The sequence below is a fragment of the Giraffa tippelskirchi genome, chromosome 1 (assembly GCF_054371585.1).
Source record: "Giraffa tippelskirchi isolate mGirTip1 chromosome 1, T2T-mGirTip1v1.2.pri, whole genome shotgun sequence".
Taxonomy (NCBI): Eukaryota; Metazoa; Chordata; class Mammalia; order Artiodactyla; family Giraffidae; genus Giraffa; species Giraffa tippelskirchi.
Window position 1 is genome coordinate 135,522,023 of NC_137275.1, and position 16,933 is coordinate 135,538,955.

The 16,933-nt window shown below is 38.0% G+C and overlaps 1 protein-coding gene across 2 annotated transcripts in view; it reads left to right on the forward strand.

Annotated features, from left to right (window-relative positions):
* LINGO2 (leucine rich repeat and Ig domain containing 2) overlaps positions 1–16,933 on the forward strand; it is a 1,356,204-nt gene that overhangs the window by 437,475 nt on the left and 901,796 nt on the right. Inside the window, exon 4 of one of the 2 annotated variants that reach the window (XR_014055954.1) lies at positions 11,405–12,758. The exons of the other annotated variant lie outside the window; for it this stretch is intronic. The gene's annotated coding sequence lies outside the window, so the exon portion shown is untranslated. Of the gene's footprint in view, positions 1–11,404; positions 12,759–16,933 lie in introns of those variants that run through there. 2 annotated transcript variants of the gene reach the window in all.

The window sequence follows — 16,933 nt, forward strand, 5'->3', positions numbered from 1 at the left end:
ATTTTTTATTTTATATTCTACAGGGAAATCAGAAAAGTTATAAACCAACCTATTGCTAGATAAGAAAAGTTATATTCAAATATGATACCTTTTATTAAAATATGTGTGTCATATATTTACAGAAAAAGTCAAAAATTATATGTGAAAATTTAATTTCATGGTATTTAAATCTTAATTTTAAAGTGCATGTATCCTTAGTCATGTCTGACTCTTTGCTACACTTTGAACTGTAGCCCCCAGGCTCCTCTGTCTATGGGATTTTTCAGGCAAGAATACTGGAGTGGGTTGCCATTTTCTCCTCCAGGGGATCTTCCCAACCCAGGGATCAAGCCTTCATCTCCTGTGACTCGGCCATTGCAGGCAGATTCTTTACTGGCTAAGCCCTTGGGAAGGCCCAAATCAGAATTGTGGAATTAGAAATAATTTTTATTCTTTGGTAGCCTGTATTTCCAGATTTCTTACAGTGAACATTTACTATTTAATTGTAAAAATAAATACATACTATGTGTATGTTCATTTTATATACACCTACTCCTGGCTTTTCCATTAGGTATGTAGCTTACTAAAATCTGGGGCCCCCCTTTTTTTTTATTCATATGTAATTTGCTCCTCCAGAGTCTAACACAGTTTATTTGATTAAGTAAATTATTTGGAAAAAAATGATTAACATAGCTTCTGCCTGGAAGGAGTTTACAACTAAAGGTGAAAGAGATCTGTTAACAACCAGAGAGATTACACAGTGAGGACTGTAATTAGTGTGTGGGCAGGGTTGGCTCAGTGGTTAAGAATCTGCCTGCAAAGCCCGAGAATCAATAGACCTGGGTTCTGTCTGTGAGTTGGGAAGACCTCCGGAGAAGGAAATGGCAACCCACTCCAGTATTCTTGCCTAGGAAATCCCATGGAGAGAGGAGCCTGGTGGGGTACAGTCCATGGGGTCTTGAAAGAGTCGGATACAACTTAGTGACCATACAACAATAACATTGCTTCTGGCAAGTTGGAAATTTTTTTATGAAAGAGATAACCGAGATGTGACCTGCAGAGTAACTCTAAGTAAAGATGCCCGGCATGAAATTGCCATAAACAGTATTTACATGTCTCTAGTCTTCCTTAGCAGAGAAGGCAATGGCACCCCACTCCAGTACTCTTGCCTGTAAAGTCCCATGGACGGAGGAGCCTGGTAGACTGCAGTCCATGGGGTCACTAAGAGTTGGACACGACTGAGCGACTTCACTTTCACTTTTCCCTTTCATGCACTGGAGAAGGAAATGGAAACCCACTCCAGTATTCTTGCCTGGAGAATCCCAGGGATGGCGCAGCCTGGTGGGATGCCGATTATGGGGTCGCACAGAGTCGGACACGACTGAAGCGACTTAGCAGCAGCAGCAGCAGCAGTCTCCCTTAGTTTTGAGACCCTAATTCTGCATCCCTAAATCAGATCACATTGTAGGAAGAAGCAAATAGAGACAAGGAGACAGAACTTTAAAATCAGAGTAGTCTTGAAAATTATATACCAATTTGGATAAAGGTTAAACTCCACTGGAGGAGGAAATGACAACCCACTCCAATATTCTTTCCTGGGAAATTCCACAGACAAAGAATCCTGGCAGGCTACCTTCAGTGGGTTTGGAAAGAGTTAGACACAATGGAGCACACACACATACACACACAAGCTCTCCTGAAATTGTTTTGTGGTGTTAGTCTTTATGAGTTCTTTGTTAATATCCACACTCCTGAGATCATCCAATTTCCAGTGAAAAGCATGACCACAAGGCTTACCAGCTTGCCCCCACCATCCTGAGCAGCTTTGCACTGCTGTTGGCAGAGAAGTCTCTAGACCTTGCCATTGGCAAAAGCTGAGCGTGCTGTGGCAGGAATCAGTGACTCCTGTTCCTCACATGGTTGTTAACTCCATTTGAGGGCTCATGCTTCAAAATGAGAACCTTTTCTTATCTGGCGGTCTGATTAGAAAATGAGCTGGGCCACTGTAATTAGGATCCAGATTTACTGTCTGATTCTGAGAGAGGTCCAATGGGATTGTAACATCTCTAGCCAATCATGCCATATTGCTCAACCTTACAGCACAGCTTATTAGCTGTCCATCTGCTTTTACGTGTAGGTTTCTGTCTCATCAAGAAGTTTGAGGGAATACTTCATGCCTACCAGAATTCACTGAAAAATAACTGTGTATCCATTGTAATATCACCCCATTGTTATTTTCAGTTAGTTAGAAAAGACGAGTCAGAGTATCCTAGTCTCTATGCATAGAGTAAGATATCATTTTAAGGCCGGCATATTATTTTCGTTCACTTGATAAATGTTTACTGTCTTGGCTCAATAAGAGATGAGCTACACTCTGCTAGTTTTGGCAGTGTCTGCTTAGTGAGAATGTTGAGCTTGTCCTCCCGAATTACAACTCCATTTATTTTATCCAGTTTCATTAATCTTCCAAGTACCTTCATGGCCAATGATATGGCTACTGCTAGTGCTGAGTGGAGAATTAATTACAAATAGACTAGAGCAATACATCTATGGGAGCCAGACCCCCAAATGATTGGATGTCATTTTAATTAACACAGAACAGACTTGTAATAGAGTGCTGAGTTCTTTGCAAAAGGAGAGTCTCTAGAGAGGGGAGCCAAGGGCAGGATGGAAGGGGAATAAACAGGACTCTCAGGGAAAAGAGATTGGAAATATAAATTTAAACTTTAAAAACTTCCTGGTAGACCATATCAGACAATGGGGATATTTCTCCAGGGTTGTGAAAGAAAATGGATTTTAGTTGGGATGGAAAGAGTTACATCAGCTGGAAATAAATTAGGAATCTATGTTGATTTAGAAAAATGCAATGGATTTGAAGTCTCTCTTGTATTTCTCACTGCTGACATGTAAAATGTCATCTCAATTCTGTTCATCTTTTCATCAGAAGCATCAAAATGTCAAATACCATAGAATCAGTGAAACAAGTCAATAAACCTAAGTTCTAAAGTTAAGGAAGAAAATGACTGTCATTGTTCTGAAAAAAATAGTTGTTTGTTAAATGAGGTTTTTTTTCCCCCTTTTAAAGCTTCCTATTTCTTCATGTGTTTACATCATAATTTCAGAGATCCATTTCTAGGAGGGAATTTTTGTTTTCTTGAAAATTGTGTAGCTTATACATAATAGGCTTGGTACCTTTTTCAGATTGATTGATGAGGATGATGAAGATATTAGCTAATATTTATGGTGGCCTGATGTTGTGCCAGGTGCTAAGCTAAGTGTTCATATCCTTATTGTATTTACCCTCCTTGCAAACTGGTGACATAGGCAGTATGAATACCTCCCATTCAGAGATGAAAAGTTCTTCATCAATCACTACAGGAAATGCAGGGTTCCTAGAGACTGCCATTTCTGGAATTCTAATCTCCCTACATCTCTGCACGTCTCCCTATCTGATTCCCCTTCTTACCTCTCAGCTCTTAAAACCCTGCCGCTTTTTCTTCACAGTCACCAGGAAAATGTTGAATAACTTATTCCCCAAACGTTTTATTAGATCACTTTGATCTTTTTGGTTTATTTGCAACCTCCCTGTACCTTGATAACACAGCTTCCCATGCATCCTCCTCAAGACGTGACTGTTTCACTCTCATACTCCCCAGACCACTGGACTTGAGTGGAGTGCAGACATTTCCTTCCTCTGATTGATGTTCTTCTCCCATTCCCTCTTCTTTCCTAAAAACACTGAACTCTGACTCTTACAACACTAGGCTGTACCAACCATTGACTCTCATTGCATTCATCACTGCCAAGCTGCTCATTCCTTCTAATTTCTTGAATATTTAAGTCCTGGCTCACTAGGACTAGCACTACCCTAGCACTGTTTCTATCACAGTTCTTAGTGACTTCATAAATGTGTGGACTATCCTTCCGATGGGCTTCCCAGGTGGCGCTAGTGCTAAACAATCTATCTGCATATGCGGGAGGAATAAGAGATGCGGGTTCCACCCCGGAGTCGGGAAGATATCCTAGAGGAGGGCATGGCAACCCACTCCAATATGCTTGCGTGGAGGATCCCATGGACAGAGGAGCCTGGAAGTTTCCAGTCCATGGAATCCAAGTGTCAGACAGGACAGAGGTAACTTAGCAAAGCATGCTGCTGCTACTGCTGCTGCTAAGTCGCTTCAATCGTGTCCGACTCTGTGCGACCCCATAGACGGCAGCCCACCAGGCTCCCCCGTCCCTGGGATTTTCCAGGCAAGAGTACTGGAGTGGGGTGACATTGCCTTCTCTGTAGCAAAGCATATCCTTCCAATAACCTGGTCTCTCAGCATCTTGACCTTCTTTCCACTTAAGACTTTGCCCTTTTTAACATTGTAGCCACGCCTTACACATGGTCATACCATAAACTTTGTTATCACCAAATAAGTGTAACCCCATCTGTTCCTCTCTCGGACTATTCACTCTTCTCTTTCCATCTAACTTCAACCCACCGATTATATCAACATTTCCTATACTTCTCATAATTGTGTCTTTATTTTTCTTCTTATCCAGCTTAAATGTAATATTCAGTCATTTTAATTACTTCTCTTACCTGCCTCCATTTGTTTGCTTAATTTGGAAAAAAGGAGTCTTGATTAAAGAAAGCTTTCAATCTGTTCAGTGTCTGCAACTTTGCAGGTGAATATGGCTAGAAGAAAACACAGAACTGTTTAAATTGACTTGTTTGTTTTAGAATGAAAGTGAAAGAAGAGAGTGAAAAAGTTGGCTTAAAGCTCAACATTCAGAAAACTAAGATCATGGCATCTCGTCCCATCACTTCGTGGGAAATAGATGGGGAAACAGTGGAAACAGTGTCAGACTTTAGTTTTTTGGGCTCCAAAATCACTGCAGATGGTGATTGCTGCCATGAAATTAAAAGATACTTACTCCTTGGAAGGAAAGTTATGACCAACCTAGATAGCATATTAAAAGCAGAGACATTACTTTGCCAACAAAGATCCGTCTAGTCAAGGCTATGGTTTTTCCAGTAGTCATGTATGGATGTGAGAGTTGGACTGTGAAGAAAGCTGAGCGCCGAAGAATTGATGCTTTTGAACTGTGGTGTTGGAGAAAACTCTTGAGAGTCCCTCGGACTGCAAGAAGATCCAACCAGTCCATCCTAAAGGAGATCGGTCCTGGGTATTCATTGGAAGGACTGATGTTGAAGCTGAAACTCCAATACTTTGGCCACCTCATGTGAAGAGTTGACTCATTGGAAAAGACCCTGATGCTGGGAAGGATTGGGGGCAGGCGGAGAAGGGGATGACAGAGGATTAGATGGCTGGATAGCATCACCGACTCATTGGACATGGGTTTGGGTGGACTCAGGGAGTTGGTGATGGACAGGGAGGCCTGGTGAACTGCGATTCATGGGGTTGCAAAGAGTCAGACACGACCGAGCGACTGAACTGAACTGAACTGAGAATAGATTTATATTCTTCAATTTCAAATGAATGAGTTAGCTCTTACACTCTCTGAAATGAGTATTTCCTACTCTTTTCCTGTCTCTCTCTTCAGACAAACTATACTTCCTTTTTTCAAATGATGGCATTAATTACAGTTTTAGTGAGAAGACAGGGACAATCACAGGAAGCACTTCATCAGTTCCCACCATCATGTCTACATGCCAGTGAGCAGCAATGTGCTCTGTACTCTGCTCTCTCTATTTCAGTGGGTGAAATACCTACATTAAGAGCTAAGACCACCTTCTCTATTTGTGTCACTGAAACCCACCCCTTTCACTTATTCAAGGTTGTTGTTTTAGTAGTTCTATTCTCTTGATCTTACATCATCTGTTTCTCCCATTCCAGAGCAGTCCAGTAATCACCCAGACTTGCAACATACTATCATTTCTACCATTAAAAATAAAAAAATTAAAAAAAAAAAACCTCTCTCTCATAACCCAAATTGTCTTGTTAGCCACCAATTTATGTTTTGTGTTCCCTTAACAATGTATATCTGAGAAATAATGATCAGTGTTTACTGCCTCCGATTTTTTCTCTCTTGAACCCACTGAAATCAGATGTTAACCAAAACTCAACCAAAACTACTCTTGTCAAGATCACTGTTGCTAAATCCAGGGAACACTTTTCAGCCTTTGAATTATCAGCCAAGTTACTCCATCTTTCTTCATTACAGGATACAAATTCTCTTGGGTATCTTCCTGCCTCACTGGCCACTCCTTCTCAATTTAATTTCCTGGTCTCTTTTTATATCCTAAATCTTGAGTATGTCAGGTTTCAGTCCACATACATTTTCTCTTTTCTCACTACACTTACTTCTTTGACAATACCATCCCATCTTGCATTCTCAAATGTCATCTGCTGTCTGATCGTAACTCTGTGTTTCTAACCAAGGTCTCTCTCCTAAATTTCAAACACATATATTCAAGGGTTTATCTGTATATCTAATAGGCAGCTCAAGCTACACATATCCAAATTTGAACTCCTAGTTTCCTCCCCTCACATTTAAACATTCTCTTCACACGACCTTGCCCATATTAGATTATAAGAATTCTATCTTTTTAGGTGCTCAAAAGAAAATCTTTGAGTCATTGTCGATTTTTTCTCTATCTCAAGAATATTCCATATCCATTACATAAGAAAAATATGCCATTATTTGTCAAGAATATTTCCAATATTGAACAAAGAGAATAAACCAGTTCTATCATTGAAGGCTTAATCTTAGACATCATTATTTCTCACCTGAGTTATTTAAGTGGCCTCTTAGTAATTCTCCCTCTTCAGCCTTTAATCTTACAGCATGTATATATCGAGAGGTTAAAGGATAGTCTCTGCTTACAAACTGCTAATCAATGTCCAGAACTACATCTGGAATGCTGGAATTTAATCAGTATTTGTTGAGTGAATGACATGAAGTTCAGAGCAGTCCAGTAATCACCCAGACTCTATGAATTTAAAATTCTCTCCCTAGACTCAATGTCCTTAGCTACCATGTTATATTATATATATCGTGAATATTATAATTAAATATTTTCTATAAATCAAACCCTTAAAATTTTCATTTTTCAGTTCTAAGAAGCAATAATTTACATGTAAAAACGTATAGTCTAAACATACATGCATATACACACAAACACTATTTTAGAATAGTGTAGACCACCCTCCAATACTGAAACTTAAGCATCTCAAAAAAGAAACATTTCATACATAGCAAGATATAATTTCTACATGGTATCAGATACTTCCCAGTGTTTTGGAGGCTCAGAGTCAGATATCATGGGAATATTCCATACATTTAATGATCCAACAATCCTTCACATATAGTACTTTATGCATTTGTAAACCTTAGAGACCTGCTATGATTAAGGAAATTACTCCCCATTGTCAACCTGTACATAAAAATCATATTATATGTATCTTGTCTTATTTCATGAGATAGGCTAATTGCAGATAGGCTAATTGAAGATATCTTCCTATTTTCATATAAATAATGAAAAATGAGAACATTTCAATAGATTAGTGCCTCACTTAACTTTTCATCATAAAATATATTTCATAGGTTTAGTGCCTCACTTAACTTCTTTCCATCATAAAATATATTCATTAAGCTCTCATTTGTGTATAATGTCCTTGTCATATGTTACACTGTCAGATTGGTTTAATATAAATACCAGATTCTGCCATGTAAAAATTGTGGGATGTAACTTTAGGAGCTTTTTCAACTAAGTCTATTTCTGGAAGATTTTATGTGTCAATTAAACTCAAGATTTTATCACATGCAAATGATTATGGGTTTCAAAGTGATAATGTTCTGATATCAGTTACCAAGTCCTTGGGATATTATAACTAACCCCTAATTGATACTTCAGTTGGAAGTCCTGTTGCTTCTCTGGTGTTTAACTTGTTCATACATTAACTTGAGAGAAGTCTTTTACCCTTAAATATAATGACTAGTTCAGTTGTTTTAAGGATTTTTGTATGCTTTTTGATTTCCTGATCACCTTATTTGAATCATTTTTCCACACAGTGTTTGTTCTAGTAAATTTTTGTTTGTTTGTTTTTAATTACTAAGAAAGAAAAAGTACTCAAGAACAGACGATAGCAAAAATAACTTGGAAGTAGCAAAACAGAATTCTCGGTAATTGACTTTATGGTATAGAAAGAATGAATCTAAGTTGTGAATCCTGGAAGGTGTGCCCAGGGATAGGCTAATTTATGCTATGGAACATCCGAGAAGTGCAGCAAATAGATGTATCAGACACTGCTAAAAGGTAAGGGTGGTACAAATGGATATTCAAGATCAACTGAGAGGTTTTTGTTTATGTTTCTTAAGTATATTTTCAGAAGCAGGATCATAGTCTTCCACTTTACATAGACTGTAAATACCTTTATTATATTCTACTATAACCTGGAGGTGTACCCTGGAGACGACTTAATATAGATGCTTTGTCCTCCAGGATCACGTATGATCAAGGGCCAACATATTCACCTGAATTCAGGCTGTCGTTTGGTAGTGATGATAATGATCAGGAATTAGATAGGTAACAGTGATAGTTGCACGACCTTTTGAATATGATAAATACCATTGAATTAAACATTTTGAAGGGGTGAATGTTGTGGATGTGAGCTATATCTCAATAAAATAGTAGCATTAGGCCTCTAAAAACAGTCTTCCCAGCCCAGGGATTGAACCCAGGTCTCCTGCATTGGAGGCAGACTCTTTACCATCTGAGCCACCAGAGAATCCTCTCTAAAAAAAAAAAATACTTGAAGCTAATAGGCTAGTGCTTTCAAATTACTAGAAAATGATATCATCTTAGAATTGAAATAGTTATCCAAACTATCAGTCAAAGGTAGAATAATTTTTTTCAGACACAGAAAACCCTAAAAAGACTTACTTCCTTTCCTCTCTTTCTCAAATATATATTGAAGAAAATGTTGCAATAAAATCACACAACAAACCAAAAAGAGGAAGACATAGAAACCAGTACTGAGAGGACTGGACACAGGCTAAAAAAAAAAAAAAAGAATTTCCTGAATGATGATAAGAAGAGTCTCAAATCAGTGACTGTCAGGTGTAGGGAAAGTCAGTACAGATCAGGGTAGGATAATGGAGTGCTCTAAGGTGCTATGTACAAGAAAAAAGGAATGAAAAACAAAGATTTCCTGATTTGTCTGAATATGTTGAATAGAAGTTTAAAACTTGTGGTGGAGAATTTATGAATAAATTGTTATAGTTACAGAGAAAACTGTAAAAATTGTTAATATGAAAATTGTGATAGTTACAGAGAAAACAAACATAAAATATGCCAATTATTAACACCAGGAAAGAGAGAAAACATATAGGAATACTACATGGTTCATCCATGAATTTTTTTTTTTTATAGTCATAATAATGTAAACATTGAATACCGAAATGGAGGAGGGGAACTGTTTGTATCTATCGATCAGTGATCTAAATCCTAATCTACCATAGCAGGGTCCATATAGATATAAAATCAAGAAATAAGCACGTATGGATAACATTTAGAAATGCGGAGGTAAAAACCTTTACAGAGTTTATAGAGTTACCTATGAGGGATGGAACTCAAGGATAGAAGGAGTGTGATGGGGCAGTGATCGCTATTTTTCATTAAAAAAATCTTACCATTTGACTAATGCACATATTATTTGGTTAATATTAAAAAGATAGAAAACACCTAGCTAGGTGTGTTAAAGAACAAGATTCAAAGCAAGACTATTTGCTTTGAGACTGTAAGACAAATATTTAACATGTCCTAGCCTCAGTTTCTTCAATGGTTTTATGAAGACTTTCCATTCAATCATTATTTTATTTTATTCTGGCTTTATATTGATGCTTTCAGGAGTCTTATACTACTAAGTCCAAGGCTGAATTTTTAAAATCATGGCTTCTTGGTTTACTCCATTGACTTTAGACTCATCCTTCTTTTAAGTTCACATCTCAACTTCACAAATAATAGAATAAAGATCCAGAGGACTACGTGGAAATATAGCAATAACAAAATAACCTCATAGCCCTTGGCTTTATGAACCTATTGTCTAAAAGTGGAGCTAGACTCCTTTCCCTTTAAAAGTTTATCATTCCTGAATTTAATTGATCAAACTTTAACACTTTGCCTTAAATATCATACCATTAATACCCATATAAAATATCAATAAAAAATACATCTTTCTGAAATGCAGTTAGACAGTATAAGTTCTTTCTAGTTACATTCTCAAAATAAATATCATTGGAAGTCAAAGAAGAGACATTGGACACATAGCTCTTATTTACAGAAGAATAAGGAGTACAGCTCTGATAATGCTAGAAAAAATAGAATGCTCAGACTATGTTAGCAAGAAGCCAGTGCAATCATTTTGTTATAGCCACGCATTCCAGGAAACAAGCTCACTCAGAAGGACGATGCCGATAGTGAAGTGCAGTTTATTACACTGGCGGGCCCAAGGCAGAGTCTCCTCTTAGCCAAGGACCCCGACCAGCATTTGTGAAAATCTTTTATACCCCATGTGTACGTGTCTGAACCCACCACCCAATTTCCTTGTGACTTACATAAACAAAGGAAAGGTAAATACAATCACAATAACCCTATCATTCATGTGTTATGGTTCAAACAATCAATAATCAATAAGCCCGAGGTTACATTCCAAACAGTCAATAATCAATAAGCCGGAGGTTACAGAAAAAACCTTCTATTGTCGTTTCCACAGGCACTAAGCACAGAGTTCAGAGTCCATTAGAGAGGTGGCCGAACATGATTAGCACGAACAGGCCTAAGATGGAGTCCAGGCCCTATGAATTCCTTCTTCAATTTTAGTGAGACAGCAATTAAAAATAAAGTCATTTACTGTGTGTGTTCCACTTAGGGGAGCTTGCCTCTGCTCCCACTGATCTGCAGATGAACAAACTAACCTTCCATAGCTAACTCAATATTTCTCCTGAGTCGTAACATAAACTTGCTAAGTCACTTCAGTTGTGTCTGGCTCTTTGCAATCCTATGGACCACAGCCTGCCAGGCTCCTCTTTCCATTGGATTCTCCAGGCAAGGATACTGCAGTGAGTTGCCATTTCCTCCTCCATGGGATCTTCCCAACGCAGGGATCAAACCCAGGTATCCAGCATTGCGGGCAGATTCTTGACTGTCTGAGCCACCAGGAAAGCCGCAGTTTTAGGTCAAAATCTCCCACTTAGAGCAAGACATTTAGTCCTGATGTTTGTTTTCATTTTTTCTGAAGGGTAGTGGAGGGGTTTTGAGGAATCAGAGAGTGGAGAATATTTTAAATTGTTTTTCTTCTGGTTGATTGCCTGCCAAGTATTTAAGAGTGCCTAGATCCTTAAATTGTAAAGAATGATTCATCTTGAACTTTAATATGCAAATGAATCACCTAGGGATCTTGTTCAAATGCAGATTCTGATGATGAGCTGGTCGAGGAGCTGAGATGCAGCTTTTCTAACAAGCTCCCAGGTGGGTGCTATGCTACTGATCTCAGAAACACAGTTTGAGTAGAAAAGATATAAAATATTTTTCAGGTGATCCGTAATGTCTGCTGTTCTGCTATGTCATATTTTTTCTTTTCTTTAACTTTGGATAATGGATGGTTGGAAGGATTCTGTTTTGTGGGGTGGATGTTTCTGGAGGCTTTCCACTTACACGTGTGTGTGTGGCTAGGAATCTGTAAACATAAAACATCACTAAACTATGTGACTGAGTTGAAATATAAGAATGCATTAAAGTAAAATTTAAGATTAGACTGATTAAGGAAAAGTCCCAAGTTTTCTTGGAATGAGATAATAACTCTTGACCAAAGCCAGAGAAGAGTGAGTGAAAGAGAGAGACTGGGTAGACCATGGAAAACACTGATAGAGTTTATGTTAAAGGATTAAGATTTTCTAAATGGATGATAAGCTTTGATATGCTAGATTTTAACAATCCTGCTTCTGTTTGTAGCAGTGTTCCAATAAGTGACTAAAATACAGACAACCCAAATGGTTCAAAAACTCAACAAAAATGATTATTTCTGTTTGTCATTTTATTTGTCCTTACCAGTTCTCTCATTTTTGCCTTTTTGTTTTTTTGTACAAGGAGGCAGTATTAATATTGAAGTGAAGATATTAGATTTCTACTTTTGTGAAGATAATTGATAATCATAGAGTTGCCATATGCAGTAGATAGATATTAATCTAGCATTCACTGGGAGAAGAGGTTATTATCAGAAGCTTATGCTTTGTAAGAGTGCACATGAAGACAATGACTGAACAAAATGCAACTTTTTCTTGCTCCCTCTGAAACTTAACAAGCTTCACTTGTGCACCCACCATGAAAATAGTTCTTCTTAAGTCATTTGAGGTACTTTAAACATTTTGGATAGGGGTAGTTGTTTCTTTTATTAAGGTAGTATTCAACTGAGGGATTAGTCACTGTGTATGTAATATTTTCACACTAAGGCAATTAACTGTAGAATTCAATAAATAACAACACTATAACAAAAAGCTCATTTGGATAATCGCTACCTAAAACAAGACTAGCAATGCAATTCTTTTATTTATTCATCTTAATTCTTTTTTGCATGTATATCACTCGAGACTGTAGCTGAAAATAAACAGTATGTTTATGATCATATTCATTGTGTTTGGAGATTTCAGAGTGATTCATCATTAGCTTTCAGCTGGTTTAGTGCAATCTTTAAATCCTTTGCTGATTAGCTTCTCTTATAATTATTTGTGCTCAGGGATTTTTGGTAAAAATACAAATAAAAATAAAATTACAAATGTGCACTTATCTTTTTCTTCACAGAGATGAGGTGAGTAAGATCTTTCTTTTCTTCCTTTCAACTTGTTCTGGTTCATAACCCTGCTTATAGTAGCATGAAGCTAAACTCAGCAGTGGCTACAGGACTGGAAAAGGTCAGTTTTCATTCCCATCTCAAAGAAAGGCAATGCCACACAATGTTCAAACTGCCATACAATTGCACTCATTTCACATGCTAGCAAGGTAATGTTCAAAACCCTTCAAGCTAAGCTGGAACCAAGAACTTCCAGATGTACAAACTAAATTTAGCAAAAAGCTGAGGAACCAGAGATAAAATTGCCAACATCTGTTGGCAAAAGCAAAAGAATTCCAGAAAAACATCTACTTCTGCTTCATTGACTATGCTAAAGTTGTGGATCACAACAAACTGTGGAGAATTCTGAAAGAGATGGTAATATCAGACCGCCTTACCTGCTTGCTGAGAAACCTCAGGTCAAGCAACAGAACCGTACATGGAACAATAGACTGCTTCAAAATTTTGGAAAGAAGTACGTCAAGGTTATGTATTGTCACCATGCTTGTTTAACTTCTATGCAGAGTACTTCATGTGAAATGCTGGGCTGGATGAATCACAAGCTGGAATAGATCAACAACCTCAGATATGCAGATGATACCACTCTAATGGCAGAAAGCAAAGAGGAACTGAAGAGCCTCTTGATGAACGTGAAAGAGGAGAGTGTAAACCTGTCTTAAAACTCAACATTAAAAAAACTAAAATCATGGCATCTGATCTCATCACTTTATGGTGAATAGATGGGGAAAAAGTGGAAACAGTGACAGATTTCATTTTCTTAGGTTACAAAATCACTGGAGATGGCAACTGCAGCCATGAAATTAAAAAATGCTTGCTCCTTGGAAGAAAAGATATGACAAACCTAGACAGCATATTAAAAGTAGAAACATTACTTTGCCAACAATGGTCCCTGTGGTCAAAGCTATGGTTTTTCCAGTAGTCATGTATGGATGTGAGAGTTGGACCATAAAGAAGGCTGAGCACCAAAGAATTTATACTTCTAAATTGTGGTGCTGGAGAAGACTCTTGAGAGTCCTTTGGACAGCAAGGAGGTCAAACCAATCAATCCTCAAGGAGATCAACCATGAATATTCATTGAAAGGACTAATGCTGAAGTTCCAATACTTTGGCCACCTGATGCAAAGGGTAGCCTTATTGGAAAAGACCCAGATGCGGGGAAAGATTAAGGGCAGGAGGAGAAGGGGACAACAGAGGATAAGATGGCTAGATGGCATTTCTGACTCAATGGACGTGAGTTTGAGCAAACTCTGGGAGATAGTGAAGAACCAGGAAGCCTGCTATTCTGCACTCCATGGAGTTTCAAAGAGTCAGACACGACTTGGTGACTGAACAACATAATAACAATATCTTAAATGCATCTGTGTATATGCTGTGGTTTGGGACTAAGGAATATATTTGTTTATTAATTGCTTAATTTGTCTTTTGTTTTTAATTATTTTTTTCTCTCTGTGTGTGTATAGTTTTAAATTTATTTAATCTTTATTTATTTAATCTGTATGATACCTGGTATTTAAGTTCCTTCTTTGAAATATTTCAAAGAACACATTTTCTTCCTTACCTTTCTTCGTTTTAAGGGACTGTGTAGTTTTCTTCTTTGTTTTCTGTTTGGTTTTTCCATTCTTTCATGGACAACTTTCTTTCCCTCCCTTAATTTCCTTATCCTTTCTAAGTTAACCATGACATCAGTTCTAGACCCAACTCTGCATGATGGTTTAGCAAATTTATGCAACGTGACAAGCAACAGATAGCCATCTCTTTCCAATCAGCCCTGGCCAGGGAGGGTGGAATATTTGGTAGTTTGGGGATATCTTTCCTGAAAGTGGAGATAATGCCCACCATGAAAATAGAGGTTTTAAGTTCGGCAAAACAGTGAGCCCTCTTAAGTAAGAAGAAGATATATTATTTAGCATACGTGAGGCAAAATAGCCTTAGTTATTTGGCTTGCTTTTTACGACGTTGTTCAGCTGAAAATCATCACTGGGAAGCTAGAAATCCAATATGAATCTGTGGCTTATGACAATAAGAGACTGTTGGGTAATAGTTTCTTCTTATCAAGGTAATAGCAAAATATAAACTATTCTTCCTGTATCTCAAAGCAGTGTGATTCTTCTGATCAGAGAATTCTAGTTAAAGACCCATAGAGTATTATTTCCTTCCTAACCAAGTGTAATATCATAAACACCAAGAAAAGCATTAAAAACATAAAAGATTGGTGCTATTTTAAAGCTGGAAATGTGTATTTTAAGTTCACCCAAAGTCTAAATCAAATGTTTTACCAATGCTGTTTCAAAACCATCATGAATACATTTGTGTAGGATTAGACATATGCTAGGGCTTCCTTGGTGGCTCATACTGTAAAGAATGCCTGCAATTCAGGAGACCTAGTTCGATATCTGGGTGGGGAAGATCCCGTGGAGAAGGGAATAGCTACCCACTCTAGTATTCTTGCCTGGAGAATTCCCTGTACAGAGAAGCCTGGTGGGCTACAGTCCATGAGGTCACGAAGAGTCAGACACCACAGAGTAACTAACACTTTCACTTTCACAGACATATGCTATGAGATTTATATTTTGATTTTATCTGTTAGTAAGAGCTACTGAGTTTGTAATATTACATATTAGAGGATGAAATTTAGGAAAAATACTTTATTTCACCTTAAAAAGCTTTTTTATCAAGGAATTCAATTCTATGTTGCATATTGTACATGTGTGCTAAGTTGTTTTGGTCTTATCTGACTCTTTACGACCCTGTGGACTGTAGCCTGCCAGGCTCCTCTGTCCGTGAGATTTTCCAGGAATGGTTACTGGATGAGTTGCCATGCCCTTCTTCAGGAGATCTTCCTGACCCAGGGATCGAACTCGCATCTCTTATGTATCCTGCATCGGCAGGCATGTTCTTTACCACCATTGCCACCTGGGAAACCTCCAAACAATATTTTATTCTTGTGGTTCACTCTCAACTACCAAATGCTCCAGTGCCTATTAGCTTTCCTAATTCTGCATGTCTGGAAAGTATAAGAAAACCCAAAACTATTGATCTAGATATTTTTACCAAATTGGTCACCACGCTCTTGCTAATATCAGAACAATGTGCTGACCAGTAGACATTATTTACTTGCAAAAATATGGTAAATCTTGTGAGCATAAACCAAAGTCTCACTGGCACTATTCTCTGTAGAATGGTCATAGATTTCACTTTTGAACCTCATGTGAGGAGGTTTAATCACTGACTTTCGTAATGAGATTTAGGGCTTCCCTGATAGCTCAGTTAGTAAAGAATCCTCCTGCAGTGCCGGAGATGTGGGTTGGATCCCTGGGTTGGGAAGATACTCTGGAGAAGGGAAAGGTACCCACTCCAGTATTTTGGCCTGGAGCATTCCATGAACTGTATGGGTAGCAAAGAGTCAGACATGACTGAGTGACTTTCACACTTCTAATGAGATTTAACTATGAGATAGTTTCACTTGAATGGTACCATGTATAGCTAGATTCAATCTTAAAGAAACCTCAGTTTTTGGTAGCTTTGATGTCTTTTTGTTTTTATATGAATTCCCTTCTGGTTCTTTTTCCCTGCTAGATGACTTCAGATATAGTCCATCAGGTCCAGGGCTGCAAAATATGTTTTAGTTCATATAATTTATCTGAATGGCCATACCTATGGGTAGTGAATTTAGGTTAGTGTTTATTGTCTAAAACATCTGTCAAGCCAAGGAGAACATAATTTTTATGTTGAGGTAAAGGGGCAATATTTTAAAGAATCAAGCATGACTATGCTGCCACAGTGTAAAGTACAAAGTATGATAACTTTGAAACTGATATTTTTTGAGTTCTATCTATACTGGCAATGATAGAAGTATTTATGGAAATGATTCAGTTCAGTTCAGTTCAGTCACTCAGTCGTGTCTGACTCTTTGTGGCCCCATGAACTGCAGCACACCAGGCCTCCCTGTCCATCACCAACTCCCGGAGTCCACCCAAACCCATGTCCATCGAGTCGGTGATGCCATCCAACCATCTCATCCTCTGTCATCCACTTCTCCTCCTGCCCCCAATCTTTCCCAGCATTAGGGTCTTTTCCAATGAGTCAACTCTTCG